The 12,813-nt window shown below is 44.2% G+C and overlaps 1 protein-coding gene across 3 annotated transcripts in view; it reads right to left on the reverse strand.

Moving 5' to 3' along the window:
• Nucleotides 1–12,813, reverse strand: part of dpp6b (dipeptidyl-peptidase 6b) — an 82,118-nt gene that overhangs the window by 50,064 nt on the left and 19,241 nt on the right. The window lies entirely within an intron of this gene.

Genomic DNA, 12,813 nt, shown 5'->3' on the forward strand with positions numbered 1-12,813 from the left:
ATGAGGATGCAAAGAGGGAGAGACAGCGAGCGAGGAAAGAGAGAGAAAGAGAGAGAGCGGGCAATGCTGAATAACGACCTGGTCGTAAAAAAGACACACCTCAACCCTGAGTGGGAATAATCCCTGTCAGCGGCAGTGAGACCTAGGCCATGAATCTCATACATTAAGTCAAAGTGAGCCAAATAGCGCACCGCCACAAGAGCAATAGCTCAACTGTCACAACACCTTAACACACAGACACACACTTGGCCCGAATTTGAGTGCTATTCCATATAATTGGGGTGATGGACATATTATCAAACACTAAACTAATAGTTCTTCTACGGTTGGGCTAATTTATGTACGCACCATCAAATAGTGAGAAAAGTGTCCCTTAAAATTGCTGCTTAAGCAGGGTACACACATACTAATAAGCACACGGAAAAGGCACGATTGTCAGATGTCGCTTGAGGAGTATTCGAAGTGAATAGCTTGTTTTGTATCCTCTCCAAATCATTGCATTATCGGTAGAGATATGATTTTTGTCTCCCAGCCGGGTGTACAAGTTTGAAGCGAGTCCCAAGTTACAAAAATCAACCAAGTCTAGCCATGTTCCCAACTCACTTTCAAGCAAGTCAAGTCAAGTCACTGGTTGCGTCAAGCTCGTCAAAAGTCAAGGCACACAATCTTCCTCGGGCACAAACTGTATTCGCACGCGAGCCACTTTACACTCTGCGCTTAACAATCATTCATTCATTCATCTTCCGTACTGCTTGATCCTCACTAGGGTCGCGGGGGGTGCTGGAGCCCATCCCAGCCGTCTGCGGGCAGTAGGCGGGGGACACCCTGAATCGGTTGCCAGCCAATCGCAGGGCACACATAGACGAACAACCATCCACGCTCACACTCACACCTATGGACAATTTAGAGTGTTCAATCAGCCTGCCATGCATATTTTTGGAATGTGGGAGGAAACCGGAGCACCCGGAGAAAACCCACGCAGGCCCGGGGAGAACATGCAAACTCCACACAGGGAGGCCGGAGCTGGAATCGAACCCGGTACCTCTGCACTGTGAAGCCGACGTGCTAACCACTGGACTACCGGGCCGCCCGCTTAACAATCACATTGCATTTAAAGGTCCCAAACCCGTCCGTCTCTGAAGCTTATTTTATGTTTGACCAGCTAACAGCTAGCTAAAGTCAAGTCAATATAGCGCAGTGACTGTACAGGGCGGGGGTCGGCAACACGCGGCTGCAGAGCCGCATGCAGCTCTTTAGTGAGATCTAGTGGCTCCCTGGAGATTTATAAAAAAAAAGTTTGAAAATGGAAAAAGATTTTGATAGTAGGCTAATATAGCTCAAGTAGATATAAAAAAAGGAGCACTGTGGTGGTGGTTTTTTAAAAATATACACTTTATTTATGCTTTTAACAGCCTTGACAAACACAAGTACGTCTGCGTCCGATTCCGTGCTTTCTCTCTTCTTGTTCAACTCGAGAGGCATTCAAAGACAGAATCCGAAAAACGGAAATTCATGATTATTTCACTGACACTAAGAAAAGTGACAATAATGCACCAAAACAAAAAAATCAAGTGAGGAAATCACAAAATAAATTCTAGGGGGGCGTTTGTGAACACACAACAAAGGAATGAATAACAAACAATTCTGAGACAGTCCAGTCTTCTACATACATAGAGCATGTGTTTCCTTCATTGCAAGTTTTATAGAAGGCTTTTATTTTTTTGCAGCTCCAGACACATTTGTTTTTTGTTAGTTTTTTTGTCAGATATGGCTCTTTCAACATTTTGGGTTGCCGACCCCTGGTATAGGGGACAAAAATGAAGTCATATGTCATAGTTGTGTCTCATTTCTTTGAATTGGAAAATGCCGGTTTATAAACGTTAACGTTTAACTTGTCAAGTCATGTTGTTCGAGTCGAAGTCAAGTCAAAATGCTTCCAAGTTTTAACGCAGCATGTCCCAAGTCCTAAAATTGGCAAATCAAGTCCAGTCATGCGACTCAGATTTTTTTTTTCCCTTTGCAGGAAAGGGAAGCAAGAAAGTGCACCTATTAGAGGAAATAATCTACTGCAAGACAAGGTGGGTGTATTTAATTGCAAGTGCAGTATTCTAATTACGATGTTGTTGAATGAAAATTCAGCCTTGGACTGACGTCCCAGAATACAAAAATCCATCCATGCATTTTCTATTGCGCTTGTCCTCATTAGGGTCACGGACGGACTCTGTTACCGGCTTGTTTGTTGAGCTATGAACATTTTATCATCAAAGATGGCAACCTTGTCACTCATATAGTTGAGGTTATATCAGCCGACAAAACTGATTCTGAAGTTCCTTGGGAGGATTTGATTGACATAGCAGGACAAAGGCTGAAATCTGATTGGACAATAAATCTAACCTCCACATTCACATGCTGTAGGCAGTGCAGCCAAGAGAAACACGGCAAAATGAGGAGAAGATGTCGGAAATCAATTTAAAACATTCCAGGAAGCAATTCTACATTGTAAATACTGTACATATTCTGCCAGTGGATCCTCAGCTTCCTGACGGGACGGACACAACAGGTGAGACTGGGAGCAACAACATCATCAATACGCACTACCAGCACTGGTGCCCCACAGGGATGTGTCCTCTCGCCACTGCTCTTCTCTCTCTACACAAACGATTGCACCTCAACAGATCCAGCTGTCAAACTCATAAAGTTCGCAGACGACACCACGGTCATCGGTCTCATCAAAGACGGCGACGAGTCTGCGTACCGCCAACAAGTGGAGCAGCTGGAGCTTTGGTGCGGCCGACACAACCTCGGGCTGAACACGCTCAAAACTGTAGAGATGATCGTGGACTTCAGGAAACATTCTTCTCCTCAGTTGCCCCTCACACTATCCAACTGCCCTGTGTCAACCGTCGAGACCTTCAAGTTCCTGGGAATCACAGTCTCCCAGGACATGAAGTGGGAAGTCAACACCATCTCCATCCTGAAAAGGGCCCGGCAGCGGATGTACTTCCTGAGGCTGCTGAGGAAGCATGGCCTGCCACAGGAGGTACTACGACAGTTCTACACTGCAGTCATCGAATCAATCCTGTGTTCTTCCATCACGGTTTGGTTTGGGGCCGCCACAAAAAAGGACAAAATCCGACTTCAACGGACAGTTAGGACGGCAGAAAAAATCGTTGGCACCGCCCTACCCACTCTTGAGGACTTGCACACTGCAAGAATCAAGACAAGGGCACGGAAAATCCTCCTGGATCCCCCGCACCCTGCCCACCACCTTTTTCAGCCACTCCCCTCAGGCAGACGCTACAGATCCATGCGCACCAAATCCAGTAGACACTTAAACCGCTTCTTCCCTCTAGCCATTAACTCCTTAAACAGTCACTGACAGTCACTCTTCTTGCACCACAAAATGGTACTTCAAAACTAGTGGTTACTCTAAAATGGTTCAATGATTTTGTTGTTTACGATGATACTAGTGCAGCGTGTTATACCGGAGACAAATTCCTTGTGTGTTCTACATACTTGGCCAATAAAGATGATTCTGATTCTGATTCTGATTCTGATACCAGTGCTATCGAGATCGTTTCGGCTAGTCGAGAAGGCCTTGCTGCCCTTGATACTCACCACTGCTGATATTCTGTGGGTTGTTCCTTCAGGGACAGGTATGAACTTGGTTTCGCTATTTCTGACAGTATGGTGTCATTTTCATCCCCCGACACCCACCCTCACTCCTACCTGCGCATCACTAAACTGCAAATAGTCTGCCAACAGCTGTTGACAAACTTGGCGAATAAGCAGCTCAAGGTGTTAGCGTCATATTTACAGGTCGACGTCAAAATCAAATCCGACGAGGCGAAGGCGGACAAACTTTGCTCACAGAGTGGGAGACATTCCAGCAAACTGGCACAAAGCAAAATCTCCATTCTAATGATGCACCAACGAATGAATGCGGGTGGCGGGTACACATCAATCATCTTCTTCGGAGGGAATAATTTGACAGGCTGCCAGCTCCAGAACAGACACTCGTGACATACTGTGACCCTCCACTTCACTACCCTCCACAGACTCCGAGACCCAAGAATCGTTATCAACTCCCCACCATCGCTGTTGTGCTCCATGTGAGCTCTACACACTCAACTTCATCATAAGCCAGGCGACTCTCGGCTCGAGGAAAAGCAATCTTCCACCATCCCATTTGGAAGTCTTCCGGAGCACGGAATCTCACCGCGAATCCTCAGTGAGCCATGATGAGTGCCCGAAAATGATGATGCGCATGCCGGATAAGCACAGCAGTGCCGGGAGCGCACAGGAGGGTGCAAACAAATTCAAAACGAAAGAGTGGGGGGAAAAAAAACAAAAACAAAACACAAAGCAGCAGGTATCCACACATCTGACAACATGTTCAGCTTCCAAACGGCGTTTGTTCTGAGCGGTTTACTTTTCAGCAACGAGATGCCAACTTCCTTTGACGATTGATGGAAGACGATCACAACATGAGACTACAGTGCTTCGCAAAGGCCTGGAAAGGATGCAATAAGAAAACATTAGATTTTGTTTGTCAAAGCAGCCCAGAGCAAGACGTGGAATCATGTCAAAATATTTATGGACCGGATTTTCCGCACCGAAAAGCCTTCCATTTTCTTAAAAGCTCACAGTGCCTTAAAATCCGATGCGCCTTGTGTATGGTCATTACGGTAATATTTTGACACCAAAATGGCTCCTTGCTAGAGACATGCTTACAACACAGAGTTCAAATTTAAGGCGATTAGTTTCGCGGTTGAACACGGATAGCGGCAAGAGAGTTCAACGTTAACGAGTCAATGTCATAACGTGCTCTAAGTGAACTATGTCGTTGCTTTATTAACCCTGGAGAACCCACGGGGTCAAATTTAGCCCCAATAATTCTGCTACTCAGATGCTAACCTTAAATCCCAAAGGGTCAAATTTGGCCCTAATCCTAAACTAGGATTAAAGCATTAAATATTTGAAAAACATATTTTGGTGTTCAGTGAACATATAGCAGTCATTTAATGTAAAATTCATCCTTTTCCAAAGAAGAAAAGGGTTCTTGGGTTCTCCAGGGTTAAATAAGTTTTCCTGACATCTGATCGTCGCTATATAAATCAGGGTGTAGTGTAGTGTTCTGTTGGCATTTCCTTGAGCGTAGCTTCATCTAGTGGATGCGTTGTAGATTGCGGCTTGTAATGCGGCACGTCCAATATATGAAAAAAATTACAAAATAGCTCCTTCAGCCAGAGACTGTTACAGAAGGAGACATACTGCCGCTCATTCCTACCGATTTCTGTCAGGCTGCTGAATAAACATACGTGAAAACCTGTAACCATTGTAAATAGCATAGCCACCTTGTGCTGTGTTTTTCTATGCTATTGCCAATTTATTATATTTATTCTACAAATATATTGCGAATGCTATATTTTATATTGTACTTATTTTGAACTGTGTACAGTTTCTAAAACATTTATTTTGTGCAATAAAAATGCTGCCCTCCTCCCCCCAATGTTGCTGCTGTAGACTGCAAATTTCCGCAGTGTGGTACAAATCAAGGTTATCTTATTCATTGAAGGTGCGCCTCATAATCCGGTGTGCCTCTAAGTGTGGAAAATACGGTAAGTGAGAGGTAGAAAGAAATGAGAGAGACAGACAGAGAGACAGAGACAGCAAGAGAGAGAGAGAAAGTGTAGTTCAAGTGGCAAGGAAGTTTTGAATTAAGTATCGGTGGCTGACATCGGCATCGTTCAGGAGTACCCGATAGCTTGGTAAAAGGACCGATGGGCCCAATACCAATACTCGGCCATTCCTACCGAGCGTATAACTAATGGTTTGACCAAGCTACATACTCTTGCCTACACACATACTGTACACCCAAGCACCATCGACAAGAATTGTCCCTTCACTCAGACTTTAATGAAATGAACTATCGCATCCCTTAGGAAATGAAGACGACCTTGAATACTTGGAACACGCGTATTCCCACATTGCTTCTGCCGAGCAGCACGTGTGTGCGAGTTATTCTGCCGGGGAAATAAGTGCGACTGGATTTTTGTGCGTATCAGAGGTGTGTCGCTGCCAGATCATGGCAGGGGTTGATAAGAGAATGTGCCTGAGTGACACAACAGATTAGTGGTGCCCAAGAAAAAGACTCGGGAGGAATGACTGTTCCGTTCTGATGCTCTAATTCTCGCTGACAAAAATATTGCTGAAATTCCCCTTTAAAGTTCTACTTTCATTATTAATAATTATTCTCCAGATGGCTCTCTTTGATAAGGAATGTTCTTTTAAACACGGTGTTTACGCCTTCAAGGGAATAGAAGATGAGAATTCCATTTTAAGCAGAGGCAGCAAAGGGAATGCTTGAGTGCATTTCCTCAAAAACAAAAAGTTCCATTCTCGCAAGTATATTTGGCATCCAGTTGCTGAAATGTGTGACGGGCACAAATAGTGCGATAACTGCTCGTCGGTTTTTCTCGGCCAAAACTGGTAAGAGCAATCCCTACCCCCCATATTAAAAATTTATCAGGTTTTTTTTTGGAGGTGGGGTATTTTTAGGGGTTTAAGTTGATTTGCATTTATTTACTTATTTTTTTTGCATTGCATTCATTTAATTGGGGGTCAATTGTACGCAGCTTTTGACTATTTGTGGGCAGAGCAGGTACCAATCGACTGTATAATAAATGATGTGTTTAAATAGATTAGATAGGTCAAGTCATTTTGTGATGGAATCGATAAGCGTTTTATTTTAATTTTTTTAACTCAAGTAGTGATCGGCTCCCAAATCCTGATCATTTGAAGCCTATATTTAGTCATGGAAAAACTCTTCCAGAAAAAACAATTTTTTTGCACACCTCAGCCATGTCTTAACCACGTTTTCTGAAAATGTGTCTATGAATTAATCGCCCCACTGTTAGATAACCTTTGGTTACATATAAATGCCCCCACACTAAAGTTTCTCTCTGCGTGACATGACTGGCTAGTCTGGATGAAAATTCTGAGCTACTTTCAAGCGCTCATTCAGAGGCACTACCATCCAACACCACCCACATCCCCACTGATATGACATCCCTGCCATCATGCGAAAGCCAAAGGGTAAGCAGAACTGCACTGTGTTTTGTTGGATTCACTGATTAGCGTTGCAGTATCCCCATAATAAAAAGCTACGTGTGGAGACGCAGAAACAGTCTCGGTGTGTATTGGCGCTTAGAGACGTCTCCACACGCCACATACACTCTGTATATGAACAAATGAATGGCAGCATCCATGGAAAACATACATCTGGTAAATAATTCAATCCCCTGTGATGAGCCATTTCGGGATGTGAACGTAATAAACAAGGGTACTTTTTTTTAAACTACATGAATAATTAATCAGAACAATGTGAAGATGATGTAAAATGGCATCTGAGAATGATGTTTCATAAGCTTTGCGGAAAGCCTTATTTCCAGCTATGATTAATATTCACTGTCATGCGGCATAATAATACAGGGAACGACAAGGAGGCAGACAGGACTGCTGATGTCAGCTGACAGGAGCAATAGTTCTGATAAAACGCGCTTGAAGCATTGCTTGAAGTTCTTGGCGGGGAAGATGACCTGTTGCTACGCCCCGAGGGAAGAGGAGAAAGGAGATGGGTCGATACCAACTAATTCTGTCCACCGTGACACACAAGCGCTGTCACCAGCAGTCAGATTGATCATTTTTCTTATAAAAATCCCATCAGGCTCATCATAGTGGACACAAGCAGACGGCAGGCGGCCTGCAACGCGAGGGCTGCGTCACTTCCAGATGGCAGCCAGAACCACCCGGGTGTGTGTGTGTGTGTGTGTGTGTGTGTGTGTGTGTGTGTGTGTACGTGTGCGTGTGTGTGTGCGCACTGCCAGCTTTCAGCCTCGCCCTCTATACCTTTGCAGCCATGGCAACGCCGAGCATGAGGTCCTGTGGAGGATGCTGCACTACTGTCCTGAGGTGGGGGTGGGGCTACTCTTTGCCGACTGCCTTGGATGTCCTTTTAACTGCCTTAATAGATGTGTATCTCCTGGTTATATTGGTCCCAAATGTTGGCCAAATCATCTGCTCTGTAATCTGCTTAAATGTGACGACAGTTCCGTTTTCCCTTGTTTTCGGCCATAAAAGTCGGGAAAATGATGGATGGAAGGCGTGGCCCAATTGAGCTGTACAATTATCCATTCATTTATTTTCCGATTCGCTTCTCCTCACATGGGTCGTGGGGGTGCTGGAGCCTATCCTAGCTGTCTTCGGGCAGTAGACGTGTGACACCCTGAACCGCTTGCCAGCCAAATACAGGACACACAGAGACGAACAACCATCCGTGCTCACACTCACATCTAGGGACAATTTCGAGTGTTCAATCAGCCTGCCATGCATGTTTTGGGAATGTGGGAAGAAACCGGAGTACCTGGAGAAAACCCACGGGGAGAACATGCAAACTACACACAGGGAGGCCGGAGTTGGTATGGAACCCGATACCTCTGCACTGTGAGGTCAACGCGCTAAACACTCGAACACCGGGTTGCCCCGCTGAACAACTACTCAAATTCAAATCAGCATAGCAATGTCTGTCGGTAGAGGATCTTTGGAAAAAAAAAAGTATATATAATATTGGCAGGGGTGGCAGATAACAATTTCATGTTTAATGTTTATCATATAACCCCAGCCCAGCACATTGATTTTGAGTGACACTAAAATATATGAAGCCATTTATTGGGGTGAAAGGTCATGAGGCCCACATTTGCATTATAAAAATTGTGTTGAGTGCTTGTTATATGTTGAAATTCTGAGAAAACGTTTTTACAATTATTATCCTTGCATTACAGTCCCGCAATGGGTACACTAACTGGCCCCTTGTGTATACCTGCATCATCATCATCAATTAAGATCTGTGTCAAAATGTCTGCCTTTACAAAATAAATGTTTAATTTACAAACCGGGAGAGTTGGAATCACTAAATTCCAATGCCCCTTGAGTCATGCAATTGGAAATTCAAACAAAAACAAGCCTCTTCAGAGTACAAACCACAGTCGGGGGAGAAATCAACACATTGCTGAGCCCTTTCAACAAGCATCATTCGGACCGTTTTGATTATTTTGTTGTTGTTGTTGTTCTTGTACGAAGCCAACATGCATATAAATGTGTCACCTTCAGACACAAATTCTTGATTTGTTCCTTGTGAACGTCCAAAGTCCTCGCAGGATGAGACATTTGAGTAGGCATAGGATTTGAGAGTAAAGCGTGAAATTGAAACCTGTTCAATTAAAAAGATGACAGACAACGGCCTCCAGTCGTGAGAAGATAACCTGAAAGATGGACCAACTGTTTTCCTGCCAGATAAAAAGCTGTGTAATCTCACTTTCTCCGATCTTCCTCCTGGGACAATATCGCACCTCCTCACTCCATTACAAGTCACATTTGCAAAGTATCTTAAATCACAATTAGGCAGCATTGGGAGCCTTAAGGGAGGCCTGCAGGGATGAAGCTATCATTCTCGACAGTTGGGCCCTCAGACACGGAAATAAGCTTCTGCTGTCACTGCTTTTGAGTGATAGTTGCAGGTTTGTATTTTGCACATCCCAAGATAATCCAGTGTAACGACTACATCAAAATGTGCGCTTTAAAATAGATATCGTAGCAATACTTGTCCGTACACTGTAGGGCTACTATGCATCTTGAAGAGTTTGTCTCTCATTATGGAACAAGCTATGGATTAGAGAGGACTCGCTTTCACAAAGCGTTTGGTATTATAAAAAGTGTGTACAGTGTATTGTCCAAACCTGGAAAAACTAAAAAGATTGCTTTAAAAAAGTGTGATTATGGCATGGGAACGCTTTACTTGCAGAAACAGAGCTGAGAGAGTGTGTGTGTGGTGGGGGGTGGGGGGGTTACAGTTCCGACCACGGCCACAAGCAGGGAAATCTGTAATACAGGATTAAATCCTCCTTTAAAATGTTTTTATATTTATCGTACTTTAAACACACGATTAAAAGAGAAACACATGCAAAAACACTCTGACAAAATATTGGACAAACTGCATTAATGTAAACAAATCCCATCTTTCCCAAACTAACACATTTAATCTATTCACATCATATATCAATAACGAAGTACAAATATGTACATGTATGAATGTTGTAAAATTAAGCTCCATCCACTGCTTTCTGTAGGAGTAAAAAGCAGGATTAAAGAGCATTTCTACATTGGGTCATTTTCAACAGAAACTATGTTGAACTTGAATACTTCTATTTGCGCTCTTCTTTCAAATTTAGTGTTAAACGTAAGCGAGCCGCCATCTGGTGGTCAACATTTCAACACCCCAAATAAGTTGGAGGCAGATCAAAACAGTAATATTGTCCATGTGTTTAGTGTACTACATAAAGGTTTGTTGCTCGAACACAATGTTGCTAGATGGGTCAGAACATTTGACAACACTGAGGAGCCTTCATCACATGCTTGGTGGTCAGTGTAATGCGTCCACCCCACAAAAACGATTCATTTGAACAAGAATGTGATTAATGGGGGTTAATTGTACTGTGAGGGTTTTATCGTTTTTGTACTTTGACGGAAGAATGTTAGACATTTTATTAAGTCACCTTGGACCTGATTTAAACGGTCAAAAAGATGCATCTCTCTCCTTGGCAACGTTGCCCACACAGTTAATAAAGGGTATGCGTGGCAATAATTTCCTCTGGGAAAAATTGTCTGTGTTCAGTCTCAGATTCCCCTTTACATACTTTGCATGCTATCAACGCGGTATAAAAATAAATGAAATATTTGTGCCAGTGAGGACCACACCCCAACTGCATCCCTGCTATTTAAATGTCACCCTGCTCCAGTTTTACACACACACGCACACACACACACACACACAGATACCAGCCCAATCATGCACTCGGGCACATATGCACGCACGACACTATGAGCAACAGCAGGAACGAAAGCTAGAGACACAAACACACAAATATTTTTTCCCCCACCCATTTCCTCCTCCCACCCCTTGCGGTCGACATGGGACCAGTTAGCTGGCTCCTGGTCGATTGCGATCGACACATTGGGCAACCCTGTCTTAAAATCAGCGGTAATTCGCTGACTAACTAGTTTAGCGCCGTTGTTTGCGTATGAGCAGTGATTCAGTCATCTTATTGGTTGGTTTCTATGTCAATCAAGTAACGGGATTGATGATAGGCTGACGTGGTGCGTTCTGTGTATTTAGCGCCGTTGTTTGAATGGCAGCGCCACTGCCGAGGTGTTTTCGACGCTTGTCGTGTGAAAGCTCGGGAGCCGCATTGAACTTGGGCACCCCTGCACACACCTAATAATCAATCACACACAGGCCTCTGTTTGCAGTGAAGGGAAGTGAAAAGTGAAAAGAACTGCTGCTGAGCCCCGGCTCAGTGATGCCACTCAGCCTCCAAACACTGTCGCTCACACGCAGTGCCGAGCTAATCAATGCTGCCACACAAAAGACCCCAAAACGGGTTTTAAAACGTATGGAGATGGAAATCAATGGTGCGCCATTTCCATGTAACAAATAACAACAGCGAGGAGAACAACAACAGCAAACTTTAACCACAGGATGCAATCTCGTAATTTTATGGGTCGCTGAGAGGGTTCAAGCAATTTCATGCTCTAGCACTACTCAGTTTGGGGGAGACAAAGGTGACCTCAAGGTTGCAAGAAGACGTCGCACCACAACCAAACACTGAGGTCAATTGTTGGGATTTCTTTGCAATGACATGCCTCATTAAACAGACGCGGCGCTGCAGGAAGCTAAAGAGCGTACGAGCTGTTGACGGCCAGCTACGGCTCGCTGCCAGGCATCAATAATGCAGAGTATCTGCGACTTGGCAGCCATTTTACGGATGAAATCAGTAAAGCAGCCAATGAATCCAGTCAAGAGCCATTTTGGTGGCCTTGATGCAACCTGTTGGTGAATCCTCAAGAGATTTGTTTGATTTTTTTTAAATCGAAGCAGGGAAAAGTGGTTTCAAAAGAGGTAGGGGTGGCACTACAAAGTGAGACTACCACAACAATGATCTTCGTTGACAGGAAACAGTATGCTCACAGAAAACAAGTGTCATTTATATCTTCAAGTCGGACTTGAAAGGACATGCGTTTCTTTTTCCTTTTGATTTAAAGCAATTTTGACTCTTAGAAAAAAGCTCGAGGAGGGTAGCCCTTTCTTGTGCAAGTAAGCAGCTGTACATCATACTGCTCGGTCAATAGAGAGTACAGATTTAGTTACCATGACGACCAAGGGTGGAGGTAAGGCGTTTGCGTCAACTTCTAAAAAGAAGACACTTCATTTTCTGATCCGCTTATCCTCACAAGGGCCGCTGGGTGTGCTGCAGCCTATCCCAACTTTCTCCGGGCAGTAGGCGGGGTGCACCCTAAACCGGTTGCCAGCCAATCGCAGAGCACACATAGACAATCGACCATTCACACTCACAATCACACATAGGGACAATTTAGAGTGTTCCATTAACGGTCCATGCATGTTTTGAGAATGTGGGAGGAAATCGGAGTACCCGGAGAAAACCCACACATGCACGGGGAGAACATGCAAACTCCACACAGGAAGGCTGGAGCCGCTATGGAACCTATGACCACTGCACTGTGAGGTCCATGCGCTAACCTGTCGAACACCGTTCCGCCCACAGATGGACATATGAATACAAAAAAAACATTTTCATTCATGGTTTTCATTCATGGAAGCAGGGCTTCGTAACCTGTGTGTGTGTGGCGTATGGACATCACCAAACACAAAGGCTTTTAGCTACTTTAATGAAATTC

Source organism: Hippocampus zosterae, chromosome 15, assembly GCF_025434085.1.
Source record: "Hippocampus zosterae strain Florida chromosome 15, ASM2543408v3, whole genome shotgun sequence".
NCBI classification, from domain to species: domain Eukaryota; kingdom Metazoa; phylum Chordata; class Actinopteri; order Syngnathiformes; family Syngnathidae; genus Hippocampus; species Hippocampus zosterae.